The 17,305-nt window shown below is 51.7% G+C and overlaps 1 protein-coding gene across 1 annotated transcript in view; it reads right to left on the minus strand.

Moving 5' to 3' along the window:
- ARHGAP39 (Rho GTPase activating protein 39) overlaps positions 1-12,622 on the minus strand; it is a 59,124-nt gene extending 46,502 nt beyond the window's left edge. The window contains exon 1 of the mRNA XM_049765855.1: positions 12,605-12,622. The gene's annotated coding sequence lies outside the window, so the exon portion shown is untranslated. The remainder of the gene's footprint in view (positions 1-12,604) is intronic.
- Positions 12,623-17,305: the final 4,683 nt, after the last annotated feature.

Genomic DNA, 17,305 nt, shown 5'->3' on the forward strand with positions numbered 1-17,305 from the left:
GGGATGCCGGGAATCGAGCTATCATCGTCAGTCCTGGGTTGGCCGCGTGCAAGGCAAACGTCCTACCGCTGTGCTATTTCTCTGGCTTTTAGAGAAATGTTCTTTGAGGGATGTTTTGGAGGGCTCAACTCCAACATCAAGGAAAATGAGAATAAACACAGGGCCGGATAGATAGCATGGAGGTAAGGCATTTGCCTTTCATGCAGAAGGTCAGTAGTTCAAATCCTGGCATTCCATATGGTCCACAAGCCTGCCAGGAGCGATTTCTGAGCGTAGAGCCAGGAGGAACCCCTGAGCACTGCCAGGTGTGACCCCCCCAAAAAAAGTAAACATAAACAGTTTATTAATTAATTTAGTACTAAATTAAAATCTTTCGTAAAGGAAAAGATTCACAGGGTGAGAAAGATGGCTCCATGAGCTGAGCACTGGCTTTTATATGCAGGAAGGTCCTGGGTTCAGTCCTCAGCAGTCCATGGCCCCTAAACACCATCATATACAAAATCATAGTAGTTTCCACACACCATCAGGTATGGTCCCAAAACAAATAAAAGAGAAGCAAAATAGCCTAAATGGGGTATCTGCATATCAAACTTCTGACAGAGGTTAATAGGTATAAAAGCCAGAGTGAGAGAGCATATGGGATGCTAGGGATAGAGTTGGGTTAGCCAGCATACAAAGCAAACACCTGACCTACTTACTATAGTATCACTCTGGCTCCTCCCTCCTGGGTTTTAGGAACTATCTGGATGATGTGCTGGGTTTCTCAGAGGAAGGCACAACTGAATTATGAATATAAACCAAGACCAATACCACAGGAAATGAAAAGTGCTACTATGGCTGGTTTATGTAACAGCTTCATCTTTATAAATAAGGTACACACAGTCTAAGGCACAGGTAACAGGAAAACATGTTCCTGAGGAAACATGGGTTCACTCCATCACATCCAAACCAAACTAGGAAGAAGACAACAGATTTTCTTGGGGAAGGGGATTACACACAGTGATGGACAGGGGTTACTTCTGGCTCTGCACCCAAGAGTAATTCATGGCAGTACTTACAACCATATAGGATGCCAGGGATTGAATCTAGGTAAGTTGGGGCCGGCGCGGTGGTGCTAGAGGTAAGGTGTCTGCCTTGCCAGCACTAGCGTAGGACGGACCGCAGTTCGATCCCCCAGCGTCTCATATGGTCCCCCAAGCCAGGAGCGACTTCTGAGCGCAAAGCCAGGAGTAACCCCTGAGCGTCACCGGGTGTGGCCCAAAAACCAAAAAAAAAAAAAAAAAAAAAGAATCTAGGTGATTCGTGTGCATGCAAATGCTCTCTATATGCTGTGCTATGGCTCTGGGCCCAAAATCAGATATTTTTTAAGAGAGGATAAAAGGACTGTATTAGAAAACCACTAGCTGTCTTGGGGATAATATTCAAAAAGTAGTAATTGACCACAGGAGCGGGAATGGGGGGGGGGGGGGTTTGTATACTGCAAGGGCCTCAAGCAGCTTAAAGCAGCAAAGGGTTATAATCAGGAAGGAAAATAGGCTCTTAATACATGACATAAAAAAATTAATAGCCAAGATATATAAAGCACTCACCAAAGATCAACAAAACCAGAAAATCCACACACCCTATCAAAAAATGGGGAGAGGAACAAACACTCCTCTGAAGAAGACAGGGAGGTGGCCAAGAGACACAAGAAAAAATCCTCATCACCACTTATTACCAGGGAAATTCAAATCAAGACAACATTGAGAATCTCACACCAGTGAGAATGACACATATCAAAGAAACCAGAAACAATCTATGATGGTGGGAATGTAGTGAAAAAAAGAACTCTCATCCACTGCTAGTGAAAATGTTGTCAGGTTCAATCCCATGGAAAACAGTATGGAGTGTTGTCAGAAAAGTAAAAACAGAGCTACCTTACAGCCCAACAGTTCCACTTCCTGGTATTTACCTTAGAACATAAAAACATTCATTCAGGGGTTGAAGTATAGTACAATCGTTAGGGCACTTGCATTGCACATGGCCAAGAGACTGGTGTTGGATAACCCTGATATCCTATATGGTCCTCCAATACCCTCCAGAAGTGACCTGGATACAGAGCCATGGTGTGGCTACAAAAACATAAACCAAGGGGCCTGAGAGATAGCATGGAGGTAGGGCATTTGCCTTACATCCAGAAAGACGGTGGTTCAAATCCCGGCATCCCATCTGGTCCCCCGTGTCTGCCAGGAGCCCAGAGCCAGGAGTAACCCCTTAGCGCTGCCAGGTGTGACCCCCCCCAAAAAAAAAATAAAAGAAATAAGACTGTGAAGGAGGTAGGCTGGGGGCTAGGAGGGAACCTGAGGCACTGGTGGATGGAAGCTGACCCTGGTAATGGAACAATGCACCTCTGAAACCTTAGTAGGAATAACTATGTAGGGCCCGGAGAGATAGCACAGTGGCGTTTGCCTTGCAAGCAGCCGATCCAGGACCAAAGGTGGTTGGTTCGAATACCGGTGTCCCATATGGTCCCCCGTGCCTGCCAGGAGCTATTTCTGAGCAGATAGCCAGGAGTAACCCCTGAGCACCGCCAGGTGTGGCCCAAAAACCAAAAATCAAAAAAAAAAAAAAAAAAAAAAAGGAATAACTATGTAGATCTTAAAATTCAATAAAAGTTATAATTTTTTTTTTTGCCATACCTGGCAATACACAGGGATTATTCCTGGCAGGCTTAGAGGATCATATGGGATGCTGGGGATTAAACTCAGATCCATCCTGGATCATCCGCGTGCAAGGCAAACACCAAACCGCTATGCTATCACTCCAGCCCCTATATTTATAATTTTTTTTTTTGGTTTTTGGGTCACACCCGGTGATGCTCAGGGGTTACTCCTGGCTATGCACTCAGAAATCACTCCTGGCTTGGGAGACCATATGGGACGCCGGGGGATCGAACCGAGGTCCATCCTACGCTAGCGCCAGCAGGGCAGACCTTACCTCTAGTGCCACCACGCCGGCCCCATATTTATAAATTTTTATAAAATATTATGGGCCAGGTGAGGTAGCCTCTGGTCTGAACCACCAAGAACTAGTCTAGCACCCCTGGCGAGGGCATTGGACTGTGGATGTCCCCTCATATAGCACAGCTCTGACCACTTAAGCCTCAACCAATCTGCCAAGCAAAGGAAACCAGCCTTAAAGACTGGCGACCTCTCTGCCTCGGCCCTGCCTCACTTCATTTCCATGGAGCTCGGGTGCTTCCAGGAATTTGTGAACCTTCAAATAGGGTTGAGGACAACATTCCATCAAGTCTTCTGCACCAGATCAGCATGGCAGATGTATTTGGTATCTCATGTCCTGGCTGCCCACTGCCCACTATCGGGCCACCTAGGAATGCTCCCCTCTAATACTGGTCCTTCCCCTTTTTTTGGGGGGTGGGGTGGCTCAGACCTGGTGATATTCAGGGATTACTCCTGGTTCTGGACTCGGGAATCACTCCTGGCAATCAATGCTCTAGGGATCCTATGAGACACCAAGGATCAAACCCAAGTTGGCCACGTACAAGTCAAGTGTACCCACTGTACTATGTCTCTGGTCTAATTGTTGTGGAGGCCATACCCTGAGGTGATTGGGGACTGCATTGAGAAAACTAGTTTTTACCCAGGCAAGGTTTTGGTTGTTTGTTTTCGGAGGGCCATATAATCATGCTCAAGGGTTCTCCTGGTTCTAAGCTTAAGAACTCCTGACAGGCTCGAAGGACCCTTTGAGATACTGAAGATCAAACCTGGGTCGGCTGCATGTAAGGCAAGTGCCTTTCCCACTGTACTATCACTTTGGCACCCACAAGATATGTTTTACCAATTGAGCTTACCTGGGTTCAATCTCTAGCATCCCCTATGGTATCCCCAAACATGCTAGCAGTGATCCCTGAGTACAGAGCCAGGAGTAAGCCCGAAGCACTGTTGGGTGTGGCCCAAAAAAAAAAATAAAAAAACAAAAAAAAAAAACGGGGGGCTGGAGAGATAGCATGGAGTTTGCCTTGCATGCAGAAGGACGGTGGTTTGAATCCTGGCATCCCATATGGTTCCCTGAGCCTGCCAGGAGCGATTTCTGAGCATAGAGCCAAGGGTCACCCCTGAGTGTGGCCAGGTGTGACCCAAAAACCAAATATCCAAAAACAAACAAAAAACAAAAAATAGGGCCGGGCGGTAGCGCTAAAGGTAAGGTGCCTGCCTTGCCTGCGCTAGCCTTGGATGGACCGCGGTTCGATCCCCCGGTGTCCCATATGGTCCCCCAAGCCGGGAGCAACTTCTGAGCACATAGCCAGGAGTAACCCCTGAGCGTTACTGGGTGTGGCCCAAAAACCAAAAAAAAAATATATATATATATATTAAGAGGGCCGCAGAGATAGCATGGAGATAGGGTGCTTGCCTTACATGCAGAAGGAGGGTGCTTCGAATCCTGGCATCCCATATGGTCCCCTGAGCCTGCCAAGAGCCATTTCTGAGCATAAAGCCAGAAGTAACCCGAGCGCTGCCAGAAGTGACCCAAAAACAAAACAAAAAATAAAATTTAAGAAACAGGAGCAAAACCCAAAAGGGAGCAAACAGTGATGACAGGAAGAGGTGTTCTTTCTAGGACGAAATATTACACACACACACACCCCAAATACTGACCTGGCAGCACTGCTTGTGGGTGCACAAAGCACAATACTCAAAGGACAGCTGGTTAAGTGATAACACTACACTGAAATGTTCCTACAGGAAATCACTTCCTAAACTTTCTTTTTTTTTTTGATTTTTAGGGCCACACACAGCAGTGGTCAGAGCTTACTCCTGGCTCTGCGCTCAGGGATTATTCCTGGTGGGGTTCGGGGCCCCATAGGGTGCCAGGGATAAATCTTGGGTAGGACGTGTGAAAGACAAGTGTTCTCCCACTGTACAATCCTCTGCCTATACCCACCCTCAAACATGTAGTTTAAAATAGCAGGATACATAAACTCTAATAAGGGGTAAGAAAAAAAGCTCACACCGTTACAAAGGGTCTACAGAGAGACAGGTGGGAGCCTGCAGCAGGCCAGACTACGAGCAGACAGAAAGCAGTGCCTGCTGCACTTTCCAACACTAAGTATGTCATCTACTCAGAAATTAAAGAACATGCTAGAAGTAAACATGAAGAGGATCCATGAGGATAAGTGAGTTTATCCTCAGAAAGTAGAGGATGAGAACCTTTGGGACCAAGGAGTGGGCCCAAATCCACCCATCTTGACTCATCTCAGTCCACTAAAAATGTGTTTGCTGGCTCACTCTTCAAGTCAGTGTTATCCCTTGAATACATTCTTTCTCTCTGCCCTCTCCCATGTTTATAAGTAACTTTCCATTAAAATTATCTTGCTTCAGGGACTGGAGCAATAGTAAGTACAGCGGGAGGTCATTTGCTTTGTGCAACTGACCCAGGTTCTACCACCAGCGTCCTATATGGGCCTGAAACACTGCCGGGAGTAATCCCTGGGCACAATGCCAAGAGTAGGCCAGAGCACTACTGATATTTTTTTTTTTTTGGATTTTGGTTTTTTGGGTCACACCCAGCGTGCTCAGGGGTTACTCCTGGCTGTCTGCTCAGAAATAGCTCCCGGCAGGCACGGGGGACCATATGGGACACCGGGATTCGAACGAACCACCTTTGGTCCTGGATTGGCTGCTTGCAAGGCAAACGCCGCTGTGCTATCTCTCCGGGCCCCAGAGCACTACTGGATATGGCTCCCAAACAAAACAAACAAAAACTACCTTGCTTTAAAAAAAGAAAAAATAAAGAAACAAAACTAGAAAATGTGCCTTCTGAAATTTTCCCACGCCAAGAGAAGACCCTGGCAGCTGTGAGAAGGCCAGGGCAGGTCCCAGCCATCGGGTACTGAGTTCTAGAAGCACTGAAGGGTTGCCTGCGCTGCTTTTGGGCATGAACTATCCAGCAGGACTTGGCCCAGGGCAACATCAGCAAGTGTACCCGGAGAGCAGAGTACTAGCTGGGGACACTGGTCACCCACTGCATCAAAGAGACCTGGAGCAGGCAGAACACAGGCTGGGCAGAAGCACCCCTGCTCCACCATGCATCACAGCCCTCAGTGATCATCAGCATCCCTGGCCCCACACATTCAAGGTCATCAGCATTCCTTCAAGTAAAGACATTAAAATTATCTGCAGGGGCTCGCTCTCGAAGACCGGGTTCTGCCTTGAATGTATTCCTTTCTCTCCCCTCTCACATCTCTCTAAATTTCTTTTTTTTTTTTTTTTTTTTTTTTGGTTTTTGGGCCACACCCGGCGGCGCTCAGGGGTTACTCCTGGCTGTCTGCTCAGAAATAGCTCCTGGCAGGCACGGGGGACCCTATGGGACACCGGGATTCGAACCAACCACCTTTGGTCCTGGATCGGCTGCTTGCAAGGCAAACGCCACTGTGCTATCTCTCCGGGCCCACATCTCTCTAAATTTCAATAAAACTATCCTACTACACAACACACACACACACACACACACACACACACACACAGAATCTCCAGGGCCAGAGACAGTATAGCAAATAGGTGCTTGCCTAACACATATCTGAACAGGGTTCAATTCCCAGCACCTCACATGGTCTGCCCACCCAAACCCCACCAGGAATGATCATTGAGCCTAGTGCCTCTGGAGTAAGCCCTGAGCACTGCCATGTGTGACTCCAAAACAAAACAAAGTCTCCAGAGAGACACGTACCACCAACACCACCACCCCCAGCTATGGGAGGAAGAGAAAAAGGCCTCTGGGGCAGTGATGACACAGAAGGGGCAAGGCAGGCTCTCCCTGCTCGGCCAGTGCTCCTGAAGACACAGGGGCAAGGTGGGAGAACTTGGTGACTATTTAGGAGGTAATTAGTAGGACCTGAGTCAAGCTGGCAATGGTTATCCCAGAGCATCAAAACTCCGAAGCCAGTAGAGGATACAGAAGCTGGCTCAGTGTCCTGATTAAGGTAGGACTGTATGAAAAAGAGGGGGGGTGAAGGGGGAGGGAGGGAGGAGAGAGAAGAGAAAGAGAATGGCACTTCCTTCCAGGTAAAACACCAAGACACTGAAGACAGTGGGGGGGGGGGGGTGAGCCTGCACCAACCACTGCCCACAATTATGGGCTCAACTCTTCCCCATCAAAGGGTATTCATGCTGCCCACTGCTGTCAGGTCAGAGCAGCTCCTACCCATCCCCACAGGTTGTGGGTCCAGATCCCAGTTCAAAGGAGAAAGAGGAACATGTGACTTCCTGCCACTCTGAATGTAAGATCACCATATCCAGAACAGGTGCCCAGAGCTCAAGCAAGACTCAGCAAAGGACGACAGGCAAAGGGAGCAAGCTTCCGCTGCAGAGGGCCACAGAAACATGGACCATGTTATCACAACTTTCCGAGAAAACACTGTCAAGAGGGCTGGAGAGATAGGACAGCTGGTAGGGCACTTCCCTTCTACGTGACAGACATGCCTTTAATTCCCAGCTCCACATAGGGTCCTCCAAGCCGCTGGGAGTGATGTCTGAGCCCAGAGCCAGGAGTCAGCTGCGAGAACTGCTTGGTGTGGCCCCCAAACCAGTGAACCAACCACCCCAAAAGCTGTCAAATCTCTTGGGGTCAGAACAGTAGCACAGTGACCTGCCTTGTGCGCAGGTGACCTGGGTTCAATCCCTGGTATCCCATATGGTCCCCTGGGTCCAGCACCACCATATGTGGACTAAAAACAAAAAACCAAACAAAAACAGCTGTCAACTCACAATCCCTAATTCAGACTGCTGCTTCTTTCTCCAATCTGAACTAACCCTGTCACCTAGAAAGCTCCTGAACTATTATCTAAGTAAGCACTTGGCCTGCTCAGAGACGGGAGGAGGTGTCCAAGTAGCTAGACAATCCAATCTCAGAACCGAACATACAGACGGTCATGTTCAGCCCACCATTTTCTTGCATTCCTCACATTATCTGCAAACCTTCAGATCGCAGGTACCCCCCCCCACCTTTCTCCCCGGCCCAAAACACTACCCAAAACACTACCCAAAACACTATCTACGGTGCTGCACAGGCTCCCTAACACCCAGAAGTTCACTCAAAGTTACCACAGAACCAAATGTGTAAGCACCCAACCAAATGTCATCTGAGTTACCACAACAGAAGCAAGTGTGAACCCTAGTTACTACAGAATCTTACTAGATTCTAGCCTCAGCCAGGGGTGTAGGACTCCAGTCACCACAGAACCAAGTACATAGCACCACAGACCGGTGTAGGACCCCAGTCACCACAACAGTAACACTAACAAAATGGTAGGGGAAACTTCACTTAAAAAGACAGGCTGGGGGCCAGAGAGATAGCAAGGAGGTAAGGCGTTTGCCTTTCATGCAGAAGGTCATCGGTTCGAATCCCGGCGTCCCATATGGTTCCCCGTGCCTGCCAGGAGCAATTTCTGAGCATGAAGCCAGGAGTAACCCCTGAGCACTGCCGGGTGTGACCCAAAAACCACACACACAAAAAAAAGACAGGCTGGGAGCCGGAGAGATAGCACAGCAGTAGGGCGTTTGCCTTGCATGCAGAAGGATGTTGGTTCGAATCCCGACATCCCATAGGATCCCCTGAGCCTGCCGGGGGCGATTTCTAAGAATAGAGCCAGGAGTGACCACTGAGCGCTGCCATTGTGATCCAAAAATAAACAAACAAACAAAAGACAGGCTGGGGGACCAGAGCGTGGCTCAAGCAGCAAGGTGTCTGCTTGCCCAAGCTAGACTAGGACAGAACGCTGTTTGATCCCCCGGTGTTCCATATGGTCCCCCAAGCCAGGAGCAATTTCTGAGTGCATAGCCAGGGGTAAACCCCCCCCCCCAGTGTCACTGGGTATGGCCCAAAAACCAAACAAACAACAAAAAAAAGACAAGCTGGTGGGGGTGGGGGTGGTAGGGCGTTTGCCTTTGACACAGTCAACCTAGATTTGATTCCCAGCATCCCATATGGGCCCCCGAGCCTGCCAGGGGCAATTTTTGAACGCAGAGCCAGGAGTAACCAACCCCTGAGTGCCACCCTGTGTGCCCTCCCAAAAAAAGACAGACAGGCTGGGTGCTAGAAATGAAGCACAGCAGGGAAGGCATTTGCCTTGCATGCAGCTGACCCAGGTTCAATCCCCAGCATCCTATTGGTCCCCTGACCAGGAGTGACCCCTGACCATTGTTGGATATGGCCCCCAACCAAACAAAAAAAGATAGCCTGGGGACCTGCCAGTGGTGGGGATCATAGATCCCTCCTGAGGCATCATTTGGTCTTTTACACACACAGAAAGGGCCCAGAAAGATAGCAAAGCAGTAGGGTGTTTGCCTTGCATGCAACCAACCGGGGATGGTCCTGGGTTCAAGTACCAGTATCCCAAATGGTCTCCTGAGCCTGCCAGAGCGATTTCTGAGTGCAGAGCCAGGTGTAACCCCTGAGCACTGCCGGGTATGACCCAAAAAAAACACAAAAACAGAAACAAAACAAAAAAAAAACACACAGAAGGGCTCAAGTATCTGTGATTCTACAATATATCCACAATTAAATGAGTACAGATTACACTTCAATATGGGGGCACATCTGATGGTGCTCAGGGCTCTGCTCTCAGGGATCACTCCTGGTGGGTGTGGGGGAATCAAACCCAGGTTGGGGAAGGCAAAGCAAGTGCCTTCCCCTCGGTACTGTCTGTCTCTCAGGCCCACACCAACTATTAAGCGAAGAAAAAGTCCCATCCCACAAGTACAGTCATGTCCACAAGCAGCATTATTCACAACTCACAAGCACTGACCAAAGAGCAATGTGACCGTTTTATACGAGCGCATGAATGCTGGCGCACACCTTGAGAAGATCCACCTCATAAAAACGCCATCGCCACATCACAGGGAATGAGGAGGACGGCAGGCCCTGTTACTCACACAAGTTCTACGGAAAGACAAAAGTCCTAAAACTTGCTTATTCCAGGGAAATGGTTCACAGGGTCGAGTCTGAGCTAGATGCTAGGTGTAGTCCTGGTGGCCTTTAAGGACCACCTGGCTCAGAGACGCCCAGCAGAGGCAGGTGTGACCCCTATAAAAAGGGGGCAGAGCGATAGCACAGCAGGTAGGTTGTTTGCCTTACAAGTTCCTCAGGAGCCTGCTAGGAATAATTTCTGAGTGCAGAAACAAAAGTTTAACTCATGAGTAGCACAGGGTGTGGCCCCAAAACAAACAAACACAAAAAAAGCCTTGGTCCAGGAAGTGCTAGCATGGTAAGAGTAAGGTGAAGATGCCGCTGAGGGGTCCCTTCCAGTGTGGGGATGCAAGTCACAAGCAAGTACATCTGCAGACGCAGCAAAGATGTTGTCAGTAAAACCACTTATCTTGGGACCGGAGAGAGAGCATGGAGGCAGGGCACTTGCCTTGCATGCAGAAGGAAGGTGGTTCGAATCCCGGCATCCCATATGGTTTCCCGAGCCTGCCAGGGGTGATTTCTGAGCATAGAGCCAGGAGTAACCCCTGAGCGCTGCCGGGTATGACCCAAAAACCAAAAAACCCAGATACCTTATTCTGAACATCACACAGCTTTTCAGTGGCACCAAAGAGCCACGCTCCAGTCTAAAAGACAGTGTATTTGCTGATATTAAATTATTCAAGGACAGCTTGTTCCGGGCACACATGCATGGGAGACAAGACTGGAATGGACATTTCTAAATGTCTCTTTAGAGATTTTATGTAAACTTTGCCCATAGAAGCTGTTTCATCACCATTTGTTCTAAAGATAAAACTCTTATCTCCTCTCCCCTTAAACACCACAAACATCGAGTGGAAGTGTTAGCCTTCAGACAGAGTTGCCCAGTCATCAAAGAGGGAGACTCAGTTTTCTTGGGGACGTCTAAGCCACCCAGACCCAACATCAGAAACAGGTCCCTGGAAACGTGAAGATTTTGTCCACTTGGGTCCAAGGCAAGTTCTCTCCTCTCACGGTTTAGTCAAGCAGGACACTGCAAGGTAGGAAATTCCGAATTCTCATTTTGTTGCCTCTGTCCCCACCAAAATCGACAAGTTTATTCCCAAGATGCCTTTCCTCCTACAAGAATGCAACAATGGCTTGGGTGGGTGGGTGGCTGGGTGGAGAGGGGATGGCTGGGCCAAACTGAGTGTTCAGAGGTTCCTCTGGGTGGGGCCAGGTTTGGCTGGACGCAATGCAAGAGCTTGAAGCGTCTTCATTATCTTTCTAAGAAAGCTGTTTCTAAAAGCATCTTGTTGGGCTGGAGGAAGAGCACAGCGGTAGGGCGTTTGCCTTGCATGTGGCCAACCGGGGTTAGATCCCCGGTATCTCATATGGTCCCAGAGCCAGGAGTAATCAACCCCTAAGCACCACTAGGTGTGGCCCCAAAGAGCCAAAATATGAATGAATGAATGAAAGCTTTGTCATTGTTACAGGTTGGGGGCTACACCCAAAACTGTGCTGAGATCTTAGTAGCAGTGGCCCTGCATGGAGGAAAATCTCTCCTGGTTGGTTCACAAACCGGTGCAAAGCCAGCCAAGCGCCTTAGGAGCCACATTCTACGTCTCTGGCCTTTTGAGAACCTTTCTTTCAAATAGTTCTATGGGATGATGAATGGAAGGGCATGGGCGTTAGTCCTTTCCCCTTGGCTTAGCACTCTCATTTTCGGGGAGGAGGTCACCCCCGGCAGCGCTCGGGAGTTGCTCCTGGCTCTCGCTCCGGGCGGACTCGGGGACCACCTGGGGTGCCCTATGGGATTCGAACCACCGTCCTTCTGCCTGCGAGGCGAACGCCCTACCTCCGTGCTATCTGTCCGGCCCCGACACGACACGACGCTCTTTTTTACCTTTTTATTGCCGGGCTGGGGAGAGAGGGAGAGAGAGAGAGAGATAGAGAGCGCGAGGTGGTGCAAAGGGCAGTTGGCAGTGGCGACGCTCTGCTCTGCACCACGCGGTGGTGGAAAGGAGGCTGGAGTCCGGGCGGGGGGCCTGGGTTCGAGTCCCGCCGGCGTGGGAAAGGGCGGGCGGGGTGTGGGTGCTGCGGTGGGCAGCGCGGGGCGTCCGCCGTCCGTCCCGGGGTCCGGGGCCCCACCCACCTGGCCGGGCAGGGCGGGCCGCGAGCACAAAGCCGCCCGTCGCGCACGCACCTGCCGTGTGTGTGCGCGGGAACCACCTGCGGGCGGGCGCGGGCGGGCGGCGTGGAGGTCACGGGCGCCGCCGCAGTCCGCCCCGCAGCAGCAGCAGCAGCAGCTCGGCGCGCCCGGCCGGGGAGGCGGCGGGGCCGGAGGCTGGAGCCGCTTCCTCCGCAGAGGCCGCACAAAGCCGCCGCCGCCGCCGCCGCCGCCGCCCGCACGCGAGCTCGCTCGCCTCACGCCCACCGCGCGCGCCCGCCCGCCCGCTCCGCAGCCAGGCAGAGGCACAGGCAGAGGAGAGGCAGGCGGCGGCGGCCAGGCCCGGCCCTCCTCTCCTCAGCCGGGCGGGCAGCGCCGGCGTCCCCGCGCCCGCTCCGCCATCTTCCCGACCCCGCGCCCCCGCGCCCGCCGCGCCGCGCCGCGCCTCGCCGCTCCCTCCTCGCTCGCTCGCTCGCTCGCTCCTCGCGCACTCACCGGCCGGCCGCGCCGCCGCCGCCTCGCATGCCGCCCGCCGCCCGCCCGCCGCGCCTCGTCCTCCGCGAGCTCCGCGGCGCTCCCGCCGCCCCCGCCGCCGCCGCCGCCGCCTCGCCGCGCCGCGCTCGCCCCGCTCGCCTCCCCTCGCCTCCCTCGCCTCGCTCGGCGCGTCCCCCGTCACCAGCGCAACCCCCGCCCCGCCCCCGCGCGCCCGCGCCCGGCAGGGGGCGCGCGTCGCCGGCACTGCGCGTGCGCGCCCGCGGCCCGCCGGCACTCGCGCCGCCCGCGGCCCGCAGAGGGCGCTCGTCTCGCGCCCCGCGCCTGCGCGCGCGCGAGGCATGCCGGGAACGGGGGCGCTCACAGCCTCGCTCCCGCGGCTCTGCGGGCTGTGGCGGAGGGGGCCGCGCGGCAGGCCGGGAGGCGCGCTCTCCGCCTCGCTCGCTCTTCAGTCAGTCGCTGGCGGGCCCTTCCAGTGTGAGGGCCGACCGCGTGCGCCTCTCTCCCTCTCTCCCTCCCTTCCTGTCTCTCCTCTCTGTCTCTCCTCTCCGTCTGTCTCTGTCTCTGTCTGCTCTCTGGCTGTCTCTCTCCCCTCTCCATCTCTGTCTCTCTGTCTCTCCTCTGTCTCTCCCGTCTCCTCTCTTCTCTGTCTCTCCTCTTTCCTCTGTCTCTCCCCTGTCTCCTCTCTGTCTCTGTCTCCTCTCTGGCTGTCTCTCTCCCCTCTCCATCTCTGTCTCTCTGTCTCTCCTCTGTCTCTCCTCTTTCCTCTGTCTCTCCTCTCCGTTTGTCTCTGTCTCCTCTCTGGCTGTCTCTCTCCCCTCTCTGGTTGTCTCTCTCCTCTCTCTGTCTCCTCTCTCTCTCTGTCTCCTTTCTCTGTCTCTCTCCTCTCTGTCTCTCCTCTCCTCTCCGTCTCTGTCTCTCCTCTGTCTCTGTCTCCTCTCTGTCTCTCCTCTCTGTCTCTGTCTCCTCTCTGTCTCTCCTCTCCTCTCTGTCTCTGTCTGTCTCTCTCTCTCTCCCCTCCACATGCACCTCCTTGTGGCCTGCAGGCCTTCCTCACCTCTTGCACAGAGGTCAAGGAGCCTTGCCTGACCCACCCTCCTCCCTCAGCTGCTGCCAGGCCCTCCACCTCCAGTCTCCAACCCTTCCTGGACTCCCTCAGCCTCCACTTTCTGCCTCTGAGCCAAGGATTCACCCACCCTGTGCCCAAGACCACTCAGCTGCCCGCCATTTCCTACTGGCATCTTGGCTGTTGTCCTTAGGTTCTTTTCAACATGGAGACCTAGCCACCAGGGTTTCTTCTCCAGTTGCATAGTCCTCAAAGGTTTTTATTTCATGGGGTTTTTTTTGGGGGGGGGCGTTGAGGTCACACCTACCCTCACTCAGGGGTTCCTCCTGGCTCTACGCTCATAAATCGCTCCTGGCAGACTCAAGGGGGTACCCAATGGGAGGCTGGGATTCGAACCACCGTCCTTCTGCATGCAAGGCAAACGTCCTGCCTCCATGCTATTTCTCCAGCCCCTCCTATCTTCCTCTTCGCAAAGGATTCTGCCCCCTGGCCTTCCCTACCCTGTGCCCATGACCACTCAGCTGCCCACCATTTCCCACTGTCATCTTGGCTGGTGTCCTTAGGTTTTTTCCAGCCTGGCCGAGCCACCAGGGTTTGGTGCATTAGCCCAAAGGTTAGTCCATTAGTTGCATTAGCCCTCAAAGGTTGGAAACTTGCTTCAGACCTCAGTTGCCAGCATGCTCCCCTCACTTTCTTGACTGCTGAGGACGGACATCACTTCGTTTGTGTTTCCCTCTTCTAATACCTCAGTTGAGGGTATTGTTGGGACCTGAATTCTGAGCAAGAAGGGACGTCATTTTGCAAAAACCACACGGCAGGCTTCTTCTTAGGTTCTGAGCAGGGAGAGACATCATCTTGTAAGGAACACATGGTGTAGGCCACATGCTGGGGCTTCACAAGCCTATTTCCGTAGACCCTGTCCAAGCTACCTGGCCATACCAGGTTGCCTATCAGGGAAGGACAAGGGAGTAGTGGGACGCTACCCCTATCGTCAGAAAGCTGGAACCTCCCTATATCCCTTTCCTATATATATCTTCCTCATGACCTTGGGCGGGGCTCATCTCCTTGGGGTGGGGGTGGCCCTGGCTAGCAGGGCCCTGCCTTGTTGGCAGACGGCATAAAGTATTAAACTTCATTCCAGTTGTGTGGTCTCTTCCTTCTACTCTGTAACCCTACAGGTATCTGCATCCAGCTCCAGCATCCTATCCCTGGATCTCATCAGAGAAGATCCAAGGTGCATACATCAAACATTCTCCATCCTGAGACTGGAGAAACATCTCAGCCAGGCCAGCTTCATTTCAAACTTGAAACACAGGGCTAGAGAGAGAGGTCACTAGAGTGAGTACGTGCTCTACGGGTAGGAGGCCACATCCATCGCCAGGAACCCATGGTCCTTGACACCACATCAGTGACCCAGCACAGAACTGGAAGTAGCCCACATAGCATTAGGTGCAGCCCCAAAACCATGTAAATAAAAATAGGGGCTGAGGGGCCGGAGAGATAGCATGGAGGTAAAGCGTTTGCCTTTCATGCAGGAGGTCATCGGTTCGAATCCCGGCGTCCCATATGGTCCCCCGTGCCTGCCAGGAGCAATTTCTGAGCCTGGAGCCAGGAATAACCCCTGAGCACTGCCGGGTGTGACCCAAAAATCACAAAAAAAAAAAAAAAAAAATAGGGGCTGGATGGGGCTGGAGTGATAGCACAGCAGGGAGGGCATTTGCCTTACACACAGCCAGCCCAGGTTTGATCTCCAGCATCCCATATGGTAACCTGAGCCTGCCACTTCTGAGCATACAAGTTAGCAGTAACCTCTAAGTGCCACTGGGTGTAGCCCCAAACAAAAAAGCGGGGCTGGAGCAATACAGCAGTAATATAGGTAGGGTACTTACCTTGCATGTGGCTAACCTAAATTCAATTCCTGGCACTGAATAGGATCCCCTGTGTGCTACTGGGACTTATTCTTGAGAGCAGAGCCAGAAGAAAGCCCTGAGTACTTCCAGGTATGGCCAAAAGAAAAATGTTTTTAGGGGCCAGAGTGATAGCACAGTGGTAGGGCATTAGCCTTGCACAAGGCCAACCCTGGACAGATCCCAGTTTTATTCCCAGCATTCCATATAGTCTCCTGAATCTGCCAGGAGTAACCCCTGAGTGCTGCCGGCGTGAGCCAAACCCCCCCACAAAAAAAAATAATTTTAATCTTCTTAAACACACTTCCTTGTAATGGACCTATTGACTTGTATATTCTTTTGCTCAGCTGTTTCATCTTCTGCACCAACTATGTAACCTACTCATTACTTTTATAAGCATACAGAGATGCTTCATATTTCTTATAAAAACAAAGACTTTTTTAGGTTCCCCCACCAGGCCCTGCCTGGATTTCCCCATGGACTGTACTGCTTATCAGAAATGAGGCAATTCCACACCCTGAACCACACCTCACCACGCCTTGCTTTTATTTCAAACGCTACTCATCCACCAATTTCATTAAAAGCATTCCTTGGGCAGAGGCTAGCACAATGGAATAGGGCATGTGCCTTGTATATAGCCTACCCAGGTTCGATACCCAGCCATCCCAAATGGTTCTCTGATCTTGCCAATGCTAAGATCGGACAGACGAAAGGAAGGAAGGAGAGGGAGGGAGTGAGGGAAGGAGAGGGAGAGAGAGAAAAAGAAAGAAAAAGAGAAAAGAAGAGAAAGAATTAAAGAAAAAGAAAGAAAGGAAGGATGGAGGGAGAGAAAAGGAAGGAAAGAAGGACGAGGGCTGGAGCAATAGCACAATGGGTAGGGCGTTTGCTGCCAACCTGGGTTCTACATGATCTATATGATCCCAGGCTCCATATGAGCCTGCCAGAAGTGATTTCTGAGTGCAGACCAAGAATAACTTCTGAGTGCCGGCAGGTGTGGCCCTCCCAAAAAAAAAAAAAATTAGAAAATTTGAGATGAGCGTGTTGGTCTGAATGGGTTGCTGTAACAGAACACCACAGAACAGCACAGACCAGTGGATTATAAACAACAGGCATTTATTTCTCACTTTGCTGGAGGCTGGGAATCCAAGATCAGGTTGCTGGCAGATTTTGTTCTGCTCCTGGCGTTCTTCCTGGCCTGCAGACACTGATAAGCTAGAAAGTGAAGGGCTGTCAGAGGCCTTTCTTCATCAGGACATTAATTCTGTTCATGAGCTCTCACCCTCATGACCTTCTCAGTTACAAAGCCTATCACATTGGAGATTGTTACAACACAGCAATTTTGATGGGACACATTTTGCAATACCAAAGACCAAATTAAGAATAGTCTCTGGGGGCCCGGAGAGATAGCACAATGGCGTTTGCCTTGCAAGCAGCCGATCCAGAACCAAAGGTGGTTGGTTCGAACCCCGGTGTCCCATATGGTCCCCTGTGCCTGCCAGGAGCTATTTCTGAGCAGACAGCCAGGAGTAACCCCTGAGCACCACCGGGTGTGGCCCCAAAACAAAAAACAAAAAAACAAAATAAAACAAAAGAATAGTCTCTGGAGCTGCGCAAGTGGTAGGGCGTTTGCCTTGTACGCACTAACCGCGGTTCTATCCCCCAGTGTCCCATATGGTCTCCCAAGCCAGGAGCAATTTCTGAGCACATAGCCAGGAGTAATCCCTGAGTGTC

This window comes from Suncus etruscus, chromosome 19 (assembly GCF_024139225.1).
Source record: "Suncus etruscus isolate mSunEtr1 chromosome 19, mSunEtr1.pri.cur, whole genome shotgun sequence".
Taxonomy (NCBI): Eukaryota; Metazoa; Chordata; class Mammalia; order Eulipotyphla; family Soricidae; genus Suncus; species Suncus etruscus.